Source organism: Dermacentor silvarum, chromosome 1 (genome assembly GCF_013339745.2).
Source record: "Dermacentor silvarum isolate Dsil-2018 chromosome 1, BIME_Dsil_1.4, whole genome shotgun sequence".
Taxonomy (NCBI): Eukaryota; Metazoa; Arthropoda; class Arachnida; order Ixodida; family Ixodidae; genus Dermacentor; species Dermacentor silvarum.
Window position 1 is genome coordinate 301,356,648 of NC_051154.1, and position 18,195 is coordinate 301,374,842.

Below are 18,195 nucleotides of genomic sequence, written 5' to 3' on the forward strand. Positions count from 1 at the left end.
AAAAGCAGAGAGGGTATCGATGATGAGGATGGTGATGATAACCTTCTTTTATGGCTCGTACCCCCAAGGGGCATAGGCCAAGAACCGGGAGGCAGGAGCTAGCTTAAGAGAATTCCTCTTTGAATAAGAGAAGCGGGGGCAAACAACTGTAAAAACTAAACGAAATACTGGAATAACTAAACTAGTATGTGAGTGAGCAGCCAGATTAGCTAAAGGGAACATTTTAAATTAGGTTATAATCAAGGAGAGAATAAAACATTGGTAATAAGCAATTAGGAGAAACCGATGTCAGTGAAATGAATGCTGATCTGATAGGTAGAATAAAGCTACAATCGGAAGGGTCCTCTACGGCATACTTACTGAAGAACTCCCTCGCTATAGCCACTGTGGTGTCTATCCTCCGAACACATCACATATCCTATATGGCAGTGCCATCCAAAATTATGCCCCTTACCCAAACTTTCATCCCTCCCACCTACAACTCCCTCCGAATGGCTGACCGCCGCAACCACCTTTCACGACCCACGGTTCCTTGCGGTTTTCATCGGCCTAGTGCTGAAGCACTCTGATTTCTCTCTCTCTCTCTTTAACATGAGTAACCGTTGACCAAATTTCTCGAGCAAGATATGACCACATTCCTACAGTGCACTCCTGTTTATCATAGTGTTATAGAGGGTGTCCCAGTAAACTTTACTTTAACCAAGCTGCTTAAAAAAAAAAGGGGGGGGGGTACATTATATGATAATGGAACCTAACTCGTTCGATTATGAGATCTCTTCCGCAACCAGGACGTTTTGAGCACTATATATCCGGGTAATTAAAAAACTTCACCGGTTAACGGGAAAGGCGGAGCAATGATAGGATAGCAGATTATTAGACGACTACAGGAAATAAGGGTCGTAGTTTTATCGGCCGTACAAAATGTAGTACACATTTGCTTACTAATTACCTAGCATTCTCTGACGCATGCACAGACAAGCATGAACAGATCTAACTCGCTAACCGCGGACACTCGCAATGACAACGCTGGCGTGATGAAGACCGGCAGCAGCTGCTAGCTTTTCAGGGAGGTTGGAAAGTTTCCCCCAGGACGCCTCTGTCTCTACCAGGTCGGTGTCCAGGAAACTCCAACGCTGTCTGTAGCAGAGGTGTTGAAGCGTGCCGAAAGCATGATGACGCTCCAGGACGGAAGATTAACTTGAGTTTTTTTTTTTTTTCATGCTTGCAGGCGTTGGCCTAGATGATAAAGGACGGAAAGGAACATGACTTGCTCTCGAAGGAGTTACGGCAGCAAAAGGAGCACTACGCTCGAAAAGTTTCAGGAATCCCTCCTCACACATTGGCACTGTTGTTTTTAAGCACTCTGTTGCCCGGAAAATGAAAAAGGATCTTTTCTTCTTCGGGTGCGTTCCTTCCCCCACCCCCGCTGCCCTTTCTTCGCGTCAGCCCTGCTGTCATGGTGGCAACCACTTTTCCTTGTGATTTTCACAATGATAGTGGAATGCGGTCGACATGCGGGGCACTGATCAAAGAGCATGCGCAATTACGGCTCCACCATCGCGCAGAACAAGGGTGGCCGAATCCCAGAATAGGGACTTGAACCCGGCCACACTTTTTGCGAACACCTGCAGAGGTTGCTGAAGATCAATGGTGCAGATTGCGACGTCGTTGGGCCAAAGATACCCCCTGTCTCGCACAAGTTTGAAATGTTGGTGCGACAGCGGGTGATTTCTTGCATGAAGCAATGGCAGCTGGCGCTTGGCTGGCCGTATCTGAAAGACCGCACGTTTCGTGCTGCCTCTACCTTCAACCCATCTCCGAAATTTCAAACTACGCTACCTCCAAATCTAGGAACGCTAGAACACTGCGTACACGAAGCTACCAACCATCTTGGCCCACCCCAGCTTTGCACCCGCCGCAAATTACTTTCAAGATACGGCGCGCGGGGCCCCGCTCTATCGAGGTTTCGTTTTCGCGGGAAAATGCGACGTTCTTACATTTTTAATGCAATCTTGAGTAGGAAAGTTCTTCGTGCGTCCTAAAACGCAGAATACAGTGCGATGAAAACCGAATGAATTGATATTCAGTCCTTTTCATTGCGCTGTACTCTGCGTTATTTTTTTTCGGTTAACTCATTGCGCTCGAAATATGAAAAGTGCGCCGTGATTGAAAAGTGCGCCGTGATTGCGTGCTCGCGCGCAGTGATTCCACAGGTTCCAAAAAATATTCGAACAATGTAACTGTGCTCATTAACTGACCTATGCAACCACCTGGTCATTGAGTAGGCTGCGAAGGTCACGTGGAACACCCAGCTCGCGATAAGCGGAAGCCAACAGCGACAACGTGCCAAGTTCCAAACGGTTGCCGAGGTCAGGCAATGAGCGCAGTCATAATCGCGATGCCATACGGCGACATGTCTACGCAAGGATTAGGAGAGTGAATTGGAGCACATATATAATTAGACTTCACTTGAAACACTGTAAGAGTACAGCGATCCAATTATTCCTACAAAAAATCACAAGGTTTAGCATGACTGATGCTGCCCAGCTGTTGCGCCAGAATGGTCGCAGCACGGTATAGGGGACCGGTAGACTTTAGAGAGCCCCGCCGAGCACATTGTGTTGAGGAGAAGGTCATCGCAGCTTTCGCTGGGGAGAGTGTCATCGTGGTCCCACCAGTCGGCGTGAGTATTGAAGTCGTCAAGAATAACAATGCTCCTGCAAGTCTTAGGACACAGGATAGTGTGGCATCCACAGGATAGTGTGGCATCCAGGTGGTGGTACGCGGACTCCCTCGCGTTAGGTGTACAGTAAATGCTCCCGAGAAAAGTCGTCACCCTCGGTAGCAGTAACTCAACGAACAACGCTTCTAGCTCCGGCTCGCCCAAGTCATCGCGGCCCATCGCATTAATGCAGGCCGAGGTGACTGCCATCAACACCACCGCCCCTGCCTCTACCGCGTCGGTCCCTTCGAAATACGGTGTATCGTGCTGCATCGAAGACTTCGCCGTCGTTTATGCGGGTGTCGAGCTAGGAGTCACTCAGCTACACCACTGTGTTGGCTGGTAGTGTCACCTTAATGGCGAGTAGATCTTTTTTTTTTTGCGGCAATTCTTGCACCAGGCACGAATTGCTGCTTGATGGTTCCGTGCGAGGGGGAGCGGAGACTAACAGTGCAGAATGGTTCCAAGCTGATGGTTCCAGGCGAGGTGGTATCGGTTGGGCTGACAAGGCAGAATCACAAAGCAGGAGCGACGAGGTTGCCGGAGAAGCTGGAGCCAGGTCCTTGCCGTTTGGACGGTTCCTTGCCTGGAACAGGCTGTCATCGAGTGATGGCAACTGGCATGTGCGGCAATATTACTTCGTTGCGTTAATCATGGCGATATGCAGGAACACGCAAGAAAATGTACAGAGCTCGCTAATAGATCTTTACAAAATACGACCCCTACCCTCGGTTTTAACGTAAGAGCTTAAAGGCCTCGGGTCGCAGAAAATCCGGTGTCGGTGTCGGCGTCCGCGGCCGGGAAAATCATCCCGAACCACCCCGACTACGCAGGCGCTCCGCGTGGCGAAGAGACGTTAGTGAAATTGAATTTCTCAAAGTCAAAATTCTTCGGAAAAATCGTAAAGGCCGACTTGACGACAGCCTTGAATAATTTGAATATTCGAGAAAACGTAATTCTTTTACGCGGAAACGCAAACATCTTCCCACCCTTTCAGCGTTTCTACCCTTCGTGCAGTGGCGCGCCCAGGCTCGTTCCTTGCAAAAAGCACCGACTATGACTCCTACCGAAATACCGGTAATTTGTTGTCGCCAGTAATACTGTTCACTTGGTTTATAACATCCGATGTTAACTGTCTTAATCTATAAGATAACTCGGCCAGTCAGTTCGTTTCGATCAGTCTGGAGTCCCGCTTACAGCCCAAGTCGTCAAAATGAAAAGCACTCGCTCAGATTCACTCACAAAACATATATTCCAGCTTACAGCTCACTCAAACTCTGGCTCATCAAAATCAGGCTAAGCAGGGCGCGCTCCGACTTACTCCCACAAAAATAAGGCCTAACATCAGCCACTCTGACTAAAGCTCTCCAGAAATCAGACTCAGCCAGGCTCATTCTGTCTCGGACTTATCATAAAGAGACTCAAGAAGGCTCACAGAGACTCGTGAGCTAACGGACATGGACTCACTCACCCAGGCTCACTATAATTCTCACATACTCCCGGAATAAGGGCTCCTAATCAACACGACTTATGGAATGAACTACTCACGCCGGTTAAGGCCATTGGGGTTCAAACTTACTCAGACTTATTTCCTCAGATTTGCAGGCGCATAACCTACCCCGCGTTGTGATATTTTGCTTCACACGATTGCCTTACAGCATAGCAACGTGTCCATCTCTCAGGGTTGGCGGAAGTATGCGAAGGCTGGATGGTCAATATTAGGCAAAAAAATCGCAGCTTCATCCTAAACGTGGAGCATTGATAGCGATAGCAAAGTATTAGACAATTACACGAAGTAAGGTTAGTAGTCATTTAAACAATCAAAGTTGCAGCAATCATTCTCTTAATAATCAACAGCCATAAAGCCAAGGGCCCCCATACAAACATGCGTGGAGATCTCTCTCGAAGACCGCCAGCACTCGCTGAAACAAAGCTATTCTGATAAGGATCTCCGTGAAATTTTGGTGCACGCGGGCTTATTCCAAAGCGAACGTTTCGTGCGGCCGCTCTCTTCAACATTTGAATGTGCCGCGTCTACAAATCTGAGATTGCATGACTTCTAAGTCTAGGAACGCGAGAAAACAGTGCGCATAAAGCTACCAGCCACCTTAATTGGCTCTCCCTTGCATGCTTGCCCTATGCCCTGGAACTCGCACCAGATGACCTCCAACCTACCGTACGCGGGCCGGATATGTGCTCGGCCCTGCGGGCCGCCCATGGCCGTGGTATGAGACGAGACAAGCGCTCTCCTGCTAGGCCGTAGGGCAGCGCTGCGCAGCGCGGGCTCGATCTTGTGACCTTCAACATTGGACGCGCGGGAAGACTGCGCGCATCAAGCCACCGTTCTTATCTGCTCGCCCTCTCACCCGCAGCGCATCAGCACACTGGTCTGCCGTACGCATTACATGGCCAATGTAATGCGTACGGCTCAATGTCAACTAGAACATCGGCTACCTACCTTAGCCCTCATATCGGCGCCGTTGTCTTCGAGTCGCGTAACGTTACGGCTAACATTTTCCATTCCATCGCTCGTTGCGCAGTTCTTAACTTCTTCTCAGGCAACTTTGTTAACCTCCTAGTTTCAGCCCCGTATGTTAGTACCGCCAGAATGCGATCACTGTACACTTTTCAAGGACAGCGTAAGCTGCCGGTCGTGATTTGGCAATGCCGTATGCGCTCCAACCCATTTTCATTGTTCTATGATGGTCCGTCACATGATCAGGGTCCCCTGTGTGTCATTCACCTAGATAAACGTGCTCCTGTACAGACTCTAGAGGATGACTGGCGATCATGAATTCTTGTTCTCTTGTCAAGCTATTAAACGTTATCTTTGTCTACAGCATATTAACCTTCAACCATATCCGTGCACGTTCTCATCTAAGGTCCTGAATCATTTGTTACAACTTCATTTATTTTCCAACAAACTGATGGGCGCACTACAGGAGAGAAGAGCTGTCGCAGACAGATTCAAGAAAGGCCGGAGGAATGTACGCTCCACATTTATAGCAGCTTAAGAAAACTAGACTGGGATTTGTTTTGTATTTTATGTCGTGGACATTCGTGCAAAATAATTTAACATTATTATAAAATCACCTTGTATACCATGTGAAATAATAATCGATCTAGAAAGAGGTAGTGCAACTGAAATGAGAAAAAAGGCATATCAGAATAAATGACAATCATCATATATAAGTAGTACAATATTACTGCAAACGACACTCAGCATAATATCATGACAGCGTGTTAGAACATACGGCACTTAAAGGGAACATAAAAAAATGCCGGAGTTGTTTATGTACTTCCCACAGATTGGCACAACAGAATATTAAAAAAAGACCTACGCAATGTCATCAAATCCAAACGAACCAATGTTGGGTTGTAGTTCTACAATGTCGCAAAAGTATTCCGAGCACAAGAAAACCATTTTTAAAAGGGAAATAAATACGTTAATGCGGGTTCAATACATTAAAAGTAGCACCTGAGAACAATTACAGAAACGGCATCTTGCAATTCAGAATGCGCCGCCGTCGCGGAGTGTACAAGGGCAACCTTCAAATTCGTTCTCTATACATCACATTTCACTGCGGTTGTTTGTTGGGTTATCGAGTTTTTGAATAGTTCGGTGCGATCACTTTCGCATAAATGAATATTAAACAACTAGCCATTTTGTTGTTGTTGTTGTTGTTGTTGTTGTTGTTGTTGTTGTTGTTGTTGTTGTTGTTGTTGTTGTTGTTGTTGTTGTTGTTGTTGTTGTTGTTGTTGTTGTTGTTGTTGTTGTTGTTGTTGTTGTTGTTGTTGTTGTTGTTGCCGATGACGTTTGTCGTCATTACCGAAGCGTACCGTAAGCATCCGGCAAACTGAAACACATTTTCTTAATAAAAACAGTATGCCACAAATATAATTAATTCTACAAATTTCCCGCCTGTTCAGATTACATTTGTCAAATTAAGCACGTGACGCCGTCCGCTATCTTTAGTCCCAGGGTATAACGCGAGGAAGAAAGCACCCACTGCCTCTCACCTCAGAGAAACGAAATCCAACTTCCTTTCGGACCAAAGAATGCACTCTGACGTCACTGTCCCGTGAAATAGTTGAAAAAACTGCGCCCACAGAAGAAGAAAAGGTTGTTTCAAGCAGCGCTGCGTTAATTCCCGCTCTTTTTTGGTCAATCTTCTCTTTGTCTTTCTGATTTTCTCTAACAGAAATGAATTCTTTCGCTCCAAATCCAGTGGCCTGTCCTGTTACACAAATGGATATTTTTGTCACTTCCGCAGCAATTTGTGATATAAAATGCAAATTCCCCGTAAGTTTTTATTTGCATAGAGCTGGTCTCACGATGCCCCCTCTGTGTGACAACTGCAAGGAAAATTAAGTATACGACTTCTTTTTATCATGCCGACAGTATTCAAGCCATCGAAATATATTACTCGAAGCTCCACTCTGAAAAATTGGGTTAGGATTAATTAAGTATACAAGTAATATTATCATTTGTAGCCTCGACGTTAAGCTATCGTCACAGAGACGTTTGTTGCGCAGCTTTTTTTTTTTAACCGAAACAAAACAATTACTCCCGCGAAGTAATGTAGCTTTATTCTACCTATCAGGTCAGCATTCATTTCACTGACATTGGTTTCTCCTAATTGATCATTACCATTCTTTTTATTTTCTCCTTGACTATAGCCTAATTTAAAATGTTCCCTTTAGCTAATCTGGCTGCTCACTCACATACTAGTTTAGTTATTCCAGTATTTCGTTTAGTTTTTACATTTATTTGCCCCCGTTTCTATTATTCAAATAAGAATCCTCTTAAACTACCTCCTGCCTCCCGATTCTTGGCCTATCCCACTGAGTGGGTACGAGCCATAAAGAAGATTATCATCATCATCATCATCGATTCCCTCTCTGTTTTTCGTTGCTGTTGTCTTTGTCTCTCTGATTTTCTTTAGCAGAAATCCAGTAGCCTGTCCTGTTCACTAATGAATATTTTTCTCACTTACAAATTGATATAAAATGCGAATTCCCCGTGCGTTTTCTAACCGCTTTCTTCCACTGTCGAAATCAGAGAAATCCACGTCAGCAGATATATGTGGCACTCGGCCCGAGAAGAGATGATGACGTTAGCTCCGCGTGCCTCGTGTTCCGATGCCCATTTTAAGGATCGAGCCAGCCAGCCAGCCAGCTACCATTTGTCACGTCAGCATTCATGCCTGCGGGAAGCTCACACGACTATCTCCGCAAGGGCACGTAGCTCTCGAGCGAGAGCCCAAGCAAAAACTCGTTGGACTCGGCGTGGTCTACGCCTTGGTGCTGCCTCCGAGACCAAGGTCCGACAATCCTGCCCGCCACTACCTGGCTATTCATTGCCTCGCAACGCATCCGGAGCGTCAACCAATGCCACGTCAATGGATACGCGAGCTTCGGCGGCGACGTCTCCGTCTACCGAGGCAAGCAGTCCCGCTGCCATATGCGGGCCGCGTAGACGGCTGCCATGTTCGCGCCAGGCGGCGGGGAAACCTCACTCCCGCCGACCTCCGCCACTACGACATCGCCCTGAGCCATCCACAACATAGCGCGTTTGCCGGGAGGCACGCTTCTGGCAGCCACGGCGCAGTGGAACATCATTCGCACGGGCTTCGCTGCGAGCAACGACGACTCGACGCAGCATCTCGAGTTAATGTAGGGAAAGTCGTGCCAAATCCCAGCTGCAGCTACCGCTATGACTTCGCTGGCGCTGAAGCCACCAAGTTTGTACCTCCGGAGTTAGCCCTGGCCACGACAAGATGGCGCCGTCTGCGACGCCTGATGCCGGGCTCAGGTTGGCAAAGCTCGCAGGTTGCCACCGGAAGTGGCTGGCATCCGCCCCAGGACTACATGGAAAGCGTGCGTTTCCCAAGAACGCCCAGCGCCTCCTCGGGTTATTCAGGTGGAAACATCGAACAAGTCGCACAGACGCCCCCACGACGGTTTGCTCTGGCTTTCGTTCATCACGCAGCCACGCAAGCGGCTTCAAGGCGAGGGGGACGTCGCAGACTCTGGCTGAAGCTTCGCCCCGTTGACAACCGTCGTGCTGCCCATCGCGTCCGCCTCCTGCAGTTCGATGCAGGAGGATGCCTGTCGGAACAACCAGCGGCCGTGGCGATGCTTCAGCTTTCTCGTAAGCCACCTGGTGCGGGGAAAGAAGGCGCGGGCTGGAGCGCCATCCAGCGAGACGTCAACGTCCAGCGCGAGACAACCGCGGCGGGCGAATCCAGCCTGCTGGTCTCGTCATCCAACACCATCCACGGCGCAGCAGACGCCACTGCTCCCCGTCTACCTGCTGCCTTTGACGAGATGGCCAACCTGGTGTCCATCGTCGGGGAGAAGCAGGCTCGGCGTGCGGTCGTGTGAGCTGCTTTACGCTCGAAAGAACAAGCGGAAAAGCAAGAACAGCACGAAAACAACATCTAGGCCAAAAGTGTTGCTGGAAGGTCAGCTTGAAGGAATATATAGCATCCACATATTCCTTATGGCTTCTCCCTGCATCACTGCTGTTTCGCTGTTTTGTGATGAAATTTTCAAGGCTGCCTCTTTCCGAGCATGGAATGGCGCTCGCACTTGTGTACCCTTAGGCGCCGCCGCTGCGCAGGCCGCCTTCGTGGTTGGCTTCGTGGTCAGCTAAGGTCCCTAGATAAAACAAGTTGTTTTATCTAGAGACCTTATGGTCGCCGAGCCAACAGCAACTGTCTTGGCCGATCGCGGATGTCGTCCAGTCAAGCCGCGACCAGATCCAGCTGTGAGAAACCAGGTGTTCCGGTGGAAGTGGGAGGCAAGCCTATTCACAGCACCCGAGAATCGAGCCTTCAAGTCCTACCATGACGGCATCGTCGGCAACGGCACAGGCGGCAGCCAAAAAGGACATCTGACGACGGCGCACTTGGCTGGTCATTGACGCTGGAGACGAAGAACACTCCTGTCGGTGTTGACACTACAACTGCCATCGTTCGGCTTGTGTCGGAGCACGATCACGGGGCGTGGGAACATAATTTTTATTTTCGCTGCGTTCTCGAGTTATGTTAAAATGCAGGCTCATATTGGACAAAAAGTATTTTCATATATTATGCCAATCAACAAAGGGTTAACAAAGTACAATTTTCGTTGATTCTTCTAACGTAATAGATCCTTCAAGACTTTTAACGAACAGTGCTTATGGCTATGGTGAAAGTAGGCGTTTTATCACTTGTTTTGACAGAACAACGCATTTCTTTAGACAAGATTCGGCGTTTCGAGTCAAAATAACATCGCTGTACACAATTGTGAATATATTAAAAGCGTCTGGGCTGTACATGTGCACAGGCAGGCGCAAGCTTATCAATGGACTTGTCACTGGGCGTACGTACATGCCGCTCAGGTCGATACCAACGGCTGCCGTGATAGCGAACTCTCGTAGCGCACGGCTCTGGGGATTACTTTATTGAGTGACTCCCCTATACGGGCTGCACGAAGGAACGCGCAAAAGAAAGAAAAGGCCGGTAAGCTTTCCCGCAATGCGGGCCTCCTGCGGAGCGTATGACCTCTGGAAGCCCTCTTATTGCGTCAGACGTGGTGGGACGGCGAGCTTCTATAGAAGCCGCGGTGATTGGGTGGTTGATGAGAAGTTCCCGCCGTTCTGCGAAGCAGCCGGACTCTGCCGTTCCGCGTTAGGAACCGACAATTCAGCAGAAATGCTTTTCCCAGCTGTTCGGCTTCCATTTAATGACAGAGTAGTAGTAGTAGCCGTATTAAACTTTGTTGCAACCTTTGAGAAGTAAGGCATCGGGTTAAGAAAGGGGTCTTCATTTACCGGTGAGCAGACTCCTCAGTCCAGAATTCCAGCAGGAACCACCGCCCATGGCGCCTGCTCCACCAGCCGTAGCTGGTCTTGCAAGCTGAAGCTTGACAGTGCAGTGTCCCAATGGTCTAGGTTGGTATTAGGAAGAGGTTCCAAGTTGGGAATGCATTACCATGTCCACACTTAATGGAATACGATATGCTGCATTAGTACAGCACTTAGACGTAAACGTAAGCGCAGCTCGTACGATACCGCTACGACGCAACGCTGCCTGCCATGTGTTTCAATGTATTTGAAACGGTGCGCAGCAAACGAACCCATTACTGGCACCCTGGTTCGCACGTCAATGCGGGGGAGGGTATAACTTTAAAGCCGACGAAATAGGCAAATGCCATTGTGTGCACAAATATAATGTCGAGGAACTTTTGGTATGGCTCGGGCTCAAGAATCGACGCTAAGGCTGATGATCGTAGTGGTGAGGGTGGTGGACGTGACGGCGACGACGATGATGACATAAAGTGGCACAAGCCGAATCTAGCAAAAAGTAGTTGAGGGAGTGGTGGCAGATTTAATTATAGCACCAAAGCAAGGTTCACTTGTTTATTATTCTTTAAAAAGCGCACTGACCTTATGGAATTTCGCATTTATATTTGGAGCAGATGAAATTACATCGCACTGCCTGAAGGATTCGCACTGACTTCCGATATTGCTCAAGCGAGATGGCGGTGAACTGACTACTGTGTACATGCCAAGAATTTAGAGGCAGAATTGGGACGAACACAAAAAGTAATTTATCAGCGCATCTTCAACAAAAAATTAAAGCCTCCATTCCACCCTGTGAACGTGGATGTACAGCGAAGCTGTTGCTGACGTCACAAAAGCGTCACCTCCACAAGGCGTCGCACCGTCGAGATCAATGTAGCGTCCACGACCTCGTTCGCGCCCTTTACGTTGCTGCTTCGACGCCGTGGTGCACGTTCGTGGTGTCTATACGTTTGCCCGTAACCCGCGTTCACGAAGTAAATGTCACTGTAATTTTTTAACAGTCTTGCCTTGGTGTCGAATACGGTCGCAGCACACTCTACACTATCGATTCAAAAGACAGATGAAAAGAAAACTTTATTTTCGAAAAACCAAAGCGAACACAGGGGACTCATACATTGCTGAGAGTAATGCTGGTGTTAAGGTAGTACACTGGGAGGACTACTATGCGGTCCTACAATCAAAACCATTACACACTTATACAACCGGACTAACTGCACGCAAACAGTTCACAAAGAGACGCGGGTGTTGCTAACACCGACAACAAAAAGTGGCCGCTGTGCGGCCCCTTAGCACAAACAAATTAGAACACTTCCACATCAGGAAAGACCACAGAAAGTCTAACCTTGCCATCCACCAGATATACAAATGAGCAGGACCAGTGCCGCCGGAACTCAACTCCGCCGTGTGTAACCAATTGGGTCTCTAGGAAGTTTAGTAAAATCCTCCTACGGTGACCCAGCAAAGGCCTTATCAGCCGCAGGCGTCGGCGACCACCAACCGCCCTGCAACGGTTTCGCCAAAGGTTATATTCCCCGGCGGCGAGGACGAGCCTTCCGCGGGCATCTCGGGGACACCGGCCCCCGTAATGGTTGGTGACCGCCTGCTCGCGCACGCATGGTCGCTTTTACCGCTCTGAAAAACGCCCGTGTACTTGTGTTGTAGTGCACGTTAAGGAACTCCGGGCGATCAAAATTATCCCGGAACCCTCCACTCCCGCGCATTTCATAATTAGATCGTGATTTTAGCATGGAAAACCCCAATGTTGTTTTTTTAATGGCCTGCAAACTGCTTCGCATCGTCATCTCTTGGTATATGTGCTTCGCTTAGCGATATGCTAAGCAATATTTGAATGTCTGCATGCTTTCAATATAATGGGCTACTTCTATTTACCGCAACAAAATTCACATGCACGGACATGCACCGAACTGTAAACCAAAACTCGCAGAAAGAAGCGAACGCACGTTTTGAAGCGTGGGTAAAAAGTGCATATAGGTGAACCTTTGTGGCAAGAAAGCTGTCCCTGAATGGAGCAGCACAAAAAAATACCGAGATAGCTTTCTCTGCCGCACGCCAAGGAACATATGCTTTCCTTGACTCAGCTCGCCGAGGACGATGGCAAGACCCGACGACAGGCGCGTCGCTGCAACCTTCCTCACCCAACCACTCAGCGATTTGTAAGCCTTTATTTCGTTCAGCGTGACGTAGCTCGTGGACAGGACAAGATAATTAATAATATCCACGTACGTCGCGGCCGGGAGCACCTCGGGGTGTGAACTCGTATCCACGCCAACGTGCAGCTAGTATGCGTCCATGCCGTCGCACATTCCGACCTTTTCTTTGTAGCGAGCCCACGGCGGCCCTACAAACTCGTCCATGTAGGAAGGGCAAAATTCAGGGCTCCTGGCTTTTGCCATCGCAAAGCTTTCCCGACAGCAAACATGCGGCGCTGACACGTAGAAGCAAACGCCGAACACAAACGCAGCGGGCCAGCGGCTAGTAACGAGGTGCTTAGCGATGGCGGACGGTCGGCGGATATGACGCCACGTGCAAACTATGCATCTCACATCGGGATCGCGTTTATTGCGCACCTCGTCTGAATCGCATCTCGCCGTCTGCGCCTGTGCATGCGGCTTGTGCAGGCGCCTTAACTACATGGCGCCACCCTACTGGTGGATGCTCGGGTAGTCTGCGCCTGCGCGCCTGCCTATAGGGCGCGTTTATAGAGTACGGCGGCTTGTATATAGGGCCTTTTTCTGACACTGATAGCAAGCGCTTGCGTGGCTCAGTGGTAAAGTATCCGACTCCCACGCTGCGGGCCTGGGTTTGATCCCGGCGGAGACCGGGTACTTTTTTTCGCATTTCGGGCGATAGCGGTACCTGAACTTCACGCGTTCGCTGCTCTCTATACTGCGCATGCGCTCACAGTAAAAAAATGAGCATAGGGACTTTTGTTCTTTGAAGGTTCGCCTGTTGAAGATTCGCCATATAATAATGTATACGTAGTGTCGATCATGTCACTGCAAAGGTTCTGTGACAGCGCACAGCGACGTTAGATGCAGCTGTAGCATGCTTATTGGCACTAATTATCTTGAACCATGGCTGGCACTTGCCAGAACACTTAATCTAACAGAATATCTCGCTTTACGACGCGCAGAAACCAATGCATACGATTTCCGCAAACGAAAATGCGTCGCCCTCACTGCGACCCTGTTACCGCGAAACTTTAGAAAAGTCAAGCGTGCCCTCGATCCGACGCGTGTTCTCCTGTGTTCGTCATGCGTACATAATGCCGAAGTGAAATCAGCATGTACTTAGCAATTTTAAGCGTCAGCGGTCCGCTTGAAGAACAATTCATTGCTACCGCTCCTGCTTCCGCTACTGCAGCGATTCGCGGTGCTTGCAGTCCACAGCCAATGCTCGCACCGCGGCGTCACCGTCGCGAGAAAATGGCGGCGCCGGAAAACGGCTCTGAATTCTAGTCTATACATATTCAAATGTATGCATACATGTATACATACATATTCACGCTAGAGCAAAGCAAAAGTTTTCATGTGGCAGCTTCCTGGCTTTCTTATACCCTCCACTATCCGGGAATTCTCCTTCCCTCGTGCCCCCACTGCAGCGGGCCTTGTTAGGACACGTGAGGGCCAACCAGACGAAGTAGTGAGGGTGGGTGACAGTAGGGGGCCCGGCCGCGGCGGCCGCATTTCGATGGCGGCGAAATGCAAAAACGCCCGTTTGCTTGCGTTGTAGTGCACGTTAGAGAACCCCAGGTGGTGAAAATTAATCCGGAGCCCTCCACTACGGCGTGCGTCATAACTAGAACTGGTATTGTCACGTAAAACCTCAGAAAGAAGACAGTAGAGAGGGTTGGTTGCCGTAGCGGGGGGAACGTCTCAAGAGGGGGAACGGCCCAAGCGGGGGTGAGCTGGTCGCAAGGTGGCACGGCAGATTTCGCACATTCCTCGGACCCACGCGACGGACACGTCTGTTCATGTTGATGAGCGAGATCGTTAGGCACGCCGTTTACCATGCGTTTGCATCTGTTCTGAGCATGGTCGCTCAAGGTGAATCGTAACAATTCCTGTTGATAGTCGGCGCTCGTGTTTGTATAGTGTCCCGATTTCTGTTTTTTTTTTTTCGCAGGTTCCAAGCTGTGCAGCAATCGCAGCCTTTCACGTCGCGAAAGTGTCTTCAGAAAGCCCAATAAAGAACCTGATCGATGCAATCGAAATAACTCGCGAAGCGGCTTCATCTCTGCAAGCCGCGAGTGTTTTTGCCTGCAGGTACACTGTTCGTGGACCACACAACACTCATATAAAGCTCTGGCGTAATGGTGTAATGTACACGACGTGAACATCGTGTACATTACGTATACATTATTGGCCGACAAAGAGCTCTGATGCTTGTGCTAGAACTCGACACTAAAGAGACTTTGTCCGCGAAACTAGCCTCAAAAGGCTTAACTGGAAGCAGGAAGCCAACCCGAAGCGGCAAAACAAGTGCTCAGGTATTCTTCCGAAAAAGCACAAGAATCATCCGATTCTGCCAGTTTCATAGCCTTGCCTCATCGTTCCTAGTACGGCACACAATTAACAAGCCTAACTACGGTAAAAAAAAGTCACAGTTTCGCCCGAAATGCGAAGCATCGATTGCGATAGCAAATAGAGAGCTATGCGAAGCAAGGATAGTAGTTTACTGGGCCGTAAAAAGTTGTAATATTCGCTTAGTAAATAGACAAGCATGGTGTCACGCGCGCACAGGTAAAAATAAACACATCTCGCTCGATCACCGCGGAAACTCGCTTTGAAAACGCCGGAGTAAGAAAGCGTGCCAGCAGCAGCGGGCAAATTGACCTTCGCGCTGTCTCTCGTCTTGCTTCACTGGGAACTAAACGTCGAAAGCTTAGCGCATACGAAGCTACTATGTACAGGCTCGACCACTCTTAGGTTGAACATGGCTCAGCGTGGCCGCGTAGAGTGCCTCGATGCTGTTAAAAGCACTGATATAATAAGCATAAAGATATAATCTGATGTAATAAGCATAAAGAAAAAAACATCAAACGTGAGAGATATGTATTAAGGGGCAGGAAACAAACACCAGCAAACGAATGGCAATAAATGCACAATGCATAAGATTGTTTCTATAAACAAGAAAGTGTAAAGCATAGGCATTTCATAACACATGGCAAGACAACTCAAACGAACACAAGTAGCCACATCACAAATACAGCAATTAAAAAAATATGGCTGGTTAGAGATACCACTATTCCACTTCTTCAGCTGTTACTTAAACATGCACACACAACTTGCTCAACAAATCATAATGCAAATATAGGTTTGGTCTTCGTGAGGTATGCTGGAAGGCCTTCAAAAAATCTTGGAATGGCGTTAGTCTTCAGCGTCGGCTGCTCACGCTCCAGGGACACGGCGTCGCCGTTGATGTTGAAATTGTACGCAGTGACGATGTCGGAGGCGTCGAAATGTTTCGCGCATTCGAAGTTAAAACCGCCACCTTCCTGCCGCGGTATGGCCCACTTCCATTTCTCGCGCAGTTCCTTGTCAATAGGCAAACGGAACAACGACACCTTTTCGGTCGTGCCCTTGTAGCCGGAACGGCAACCCGGCACGCAACACTGGGCCGTAAAAAGTTGTAATATTCGCTTAGTAAATAGACAAGCATGGTGTCACGCGCGCACAGGTAAAAATAAACACATCTCGCTCGATCACCGCGGAAACTCGCTTTGAAAACGCCGGAGTAAGAAAGCGTGCCAGCAGCAGCGGGCAAATTGACCTTCGCGCTGTCTCTCGTCTTGCTTCACTGGGAACTAAACGTCGAAAGCTTAGCGCATACGAAGCTACTATGTACAGGCTCGACCACTCTTAGGTTGAACATGGCTCAGCGTGGCCGCGTAGAGTGCCTCGATGCCCAGCGCCGCTTTGGATCCACTGCACCAACAGCTGTCGCAGTAAAATAAAATAGGCCGAGCCTAACAAAGAGTGCGTAAAAATGGTGTTGTTCTTTTACCCCCATCACTTACAATTAACAAAAAAAATAAAGCTAAGTCGGTTATGTGCTGAGAAGCTCGTTCCTGTTCAAGCATGACTAAGCAGGCTGTCCACAATCTGCAGGCAAAACCAGCCGGGAAATGCTCGAATTAGTGAAGCCGCCTTACCGCGACGCTGCCTCGGGCGCTCGGTTGCCTGCGCTCAGTGAAATGTACTTCACAGCAAAGCAATAGCGGTGAGCTCCCGCGCTGTAGCAGACGACTGCTACAGCGCGGGAGCTGTCTCCGGTCCCGCGCTTCCTGTGCGTTTAGCCCCTTCTGTGGTGGGGGGTAAAGCTGACGTTATTTGCGCAGGTGTTGAAGTCGCGCGCTGTCAGACGCGGGGACGGGGAGGCAGGTTGTGGGAGCGAGGATTGTGGCCGCTCGGTTTGTGTGACCTCGAGGCGGCAGTGTTGCCAGGTTCAACGAGGCGGCGTAGCCAAAAGCTAGAGAAGTTGTAGCCCAAATGCAGCCAAACACAAATGAGTGCAAAAAATTTCGTAGCCAAATATAGCCATTTTTATTTGCAGTTTTATTTGTGTATACATTTTCACATTCGATTACGGCAATCCTTTTTTGCACAACTCGTCGTAACAAAACCGTGCCGCCGTTACGGTCGGCCCTTGACATCAATAACAGCGACATCATGCTTGCACAGAACACTTTTTGGTTGGGTCTCGAAGCTCTTGAGTTCCAGCGAATCGCTGCAGAGGGCGAAATCAGCGCTTTTATTTTATCACCGATAGTACTAAGTTATTATTTTTAGTTATTTACAGTAATATTAACTACGAACTCAGCTTTTTAGCTGCAGTGAACGCAAAATAATGTTTAGCATCATCAATCTCTCACGTCATCTCTGCCTACGGCGTAGAAGTTCAGCTGTCCAGAGATCTGCGACATGCTCACGGCTTCTATTTTATCAGCTAAAACAAAGTGCAAAGCAAACAACAAATTGATAACAGTGGTTATGCTGTGAAAACCGGTTACTGTCGGAAGGCAAACCATATGTTGATGTGCTAATAATGTTTAGAATAGGGGCCCCCAAAGTTTGGAGCCCCAAAGAGCTTAGAATAGGCGTTTTGCGTTTTCGGATAGCGTGTTGCGCTTGCAGCGTCACTACAGCGTCAAAGAAAAGCTTTTATAAAAATCAAGTAAAATATACCATTTTATGATAACAAGAGTAATTTAGATTTTCGTGTTCTCGCGTTTAATTACAATTTAGAACTTAGTCTATCAGCAGCAAGCAACTTGTTGCGCTTAGTTTTGAGTAACCAACTTTACGTACCTTCACCAAGCCAAGTCAATCCGTGTTAGGCCTACGAGCCATGAAATCGACAATTGAAACCGGAATCAGCGGCGTCTAATGAATCAATCTTCCTTAGACACGTTAGTTGAGAGAAAGCGATAACCGCAGTCACTTCTCCTAGCCTACGAACTTCACTCGTTACCACGAATCGAGCCTAGTTTGGTGCTCGGTTAGAGCCGTCGCTTCGGTGGGTGCCGCCATGTTTGTTGACGCAAAGCTTTTGGGGAAGCTTTTGGGGCTCCCGCTAAATCGGTAAAATAGCGTGCCCG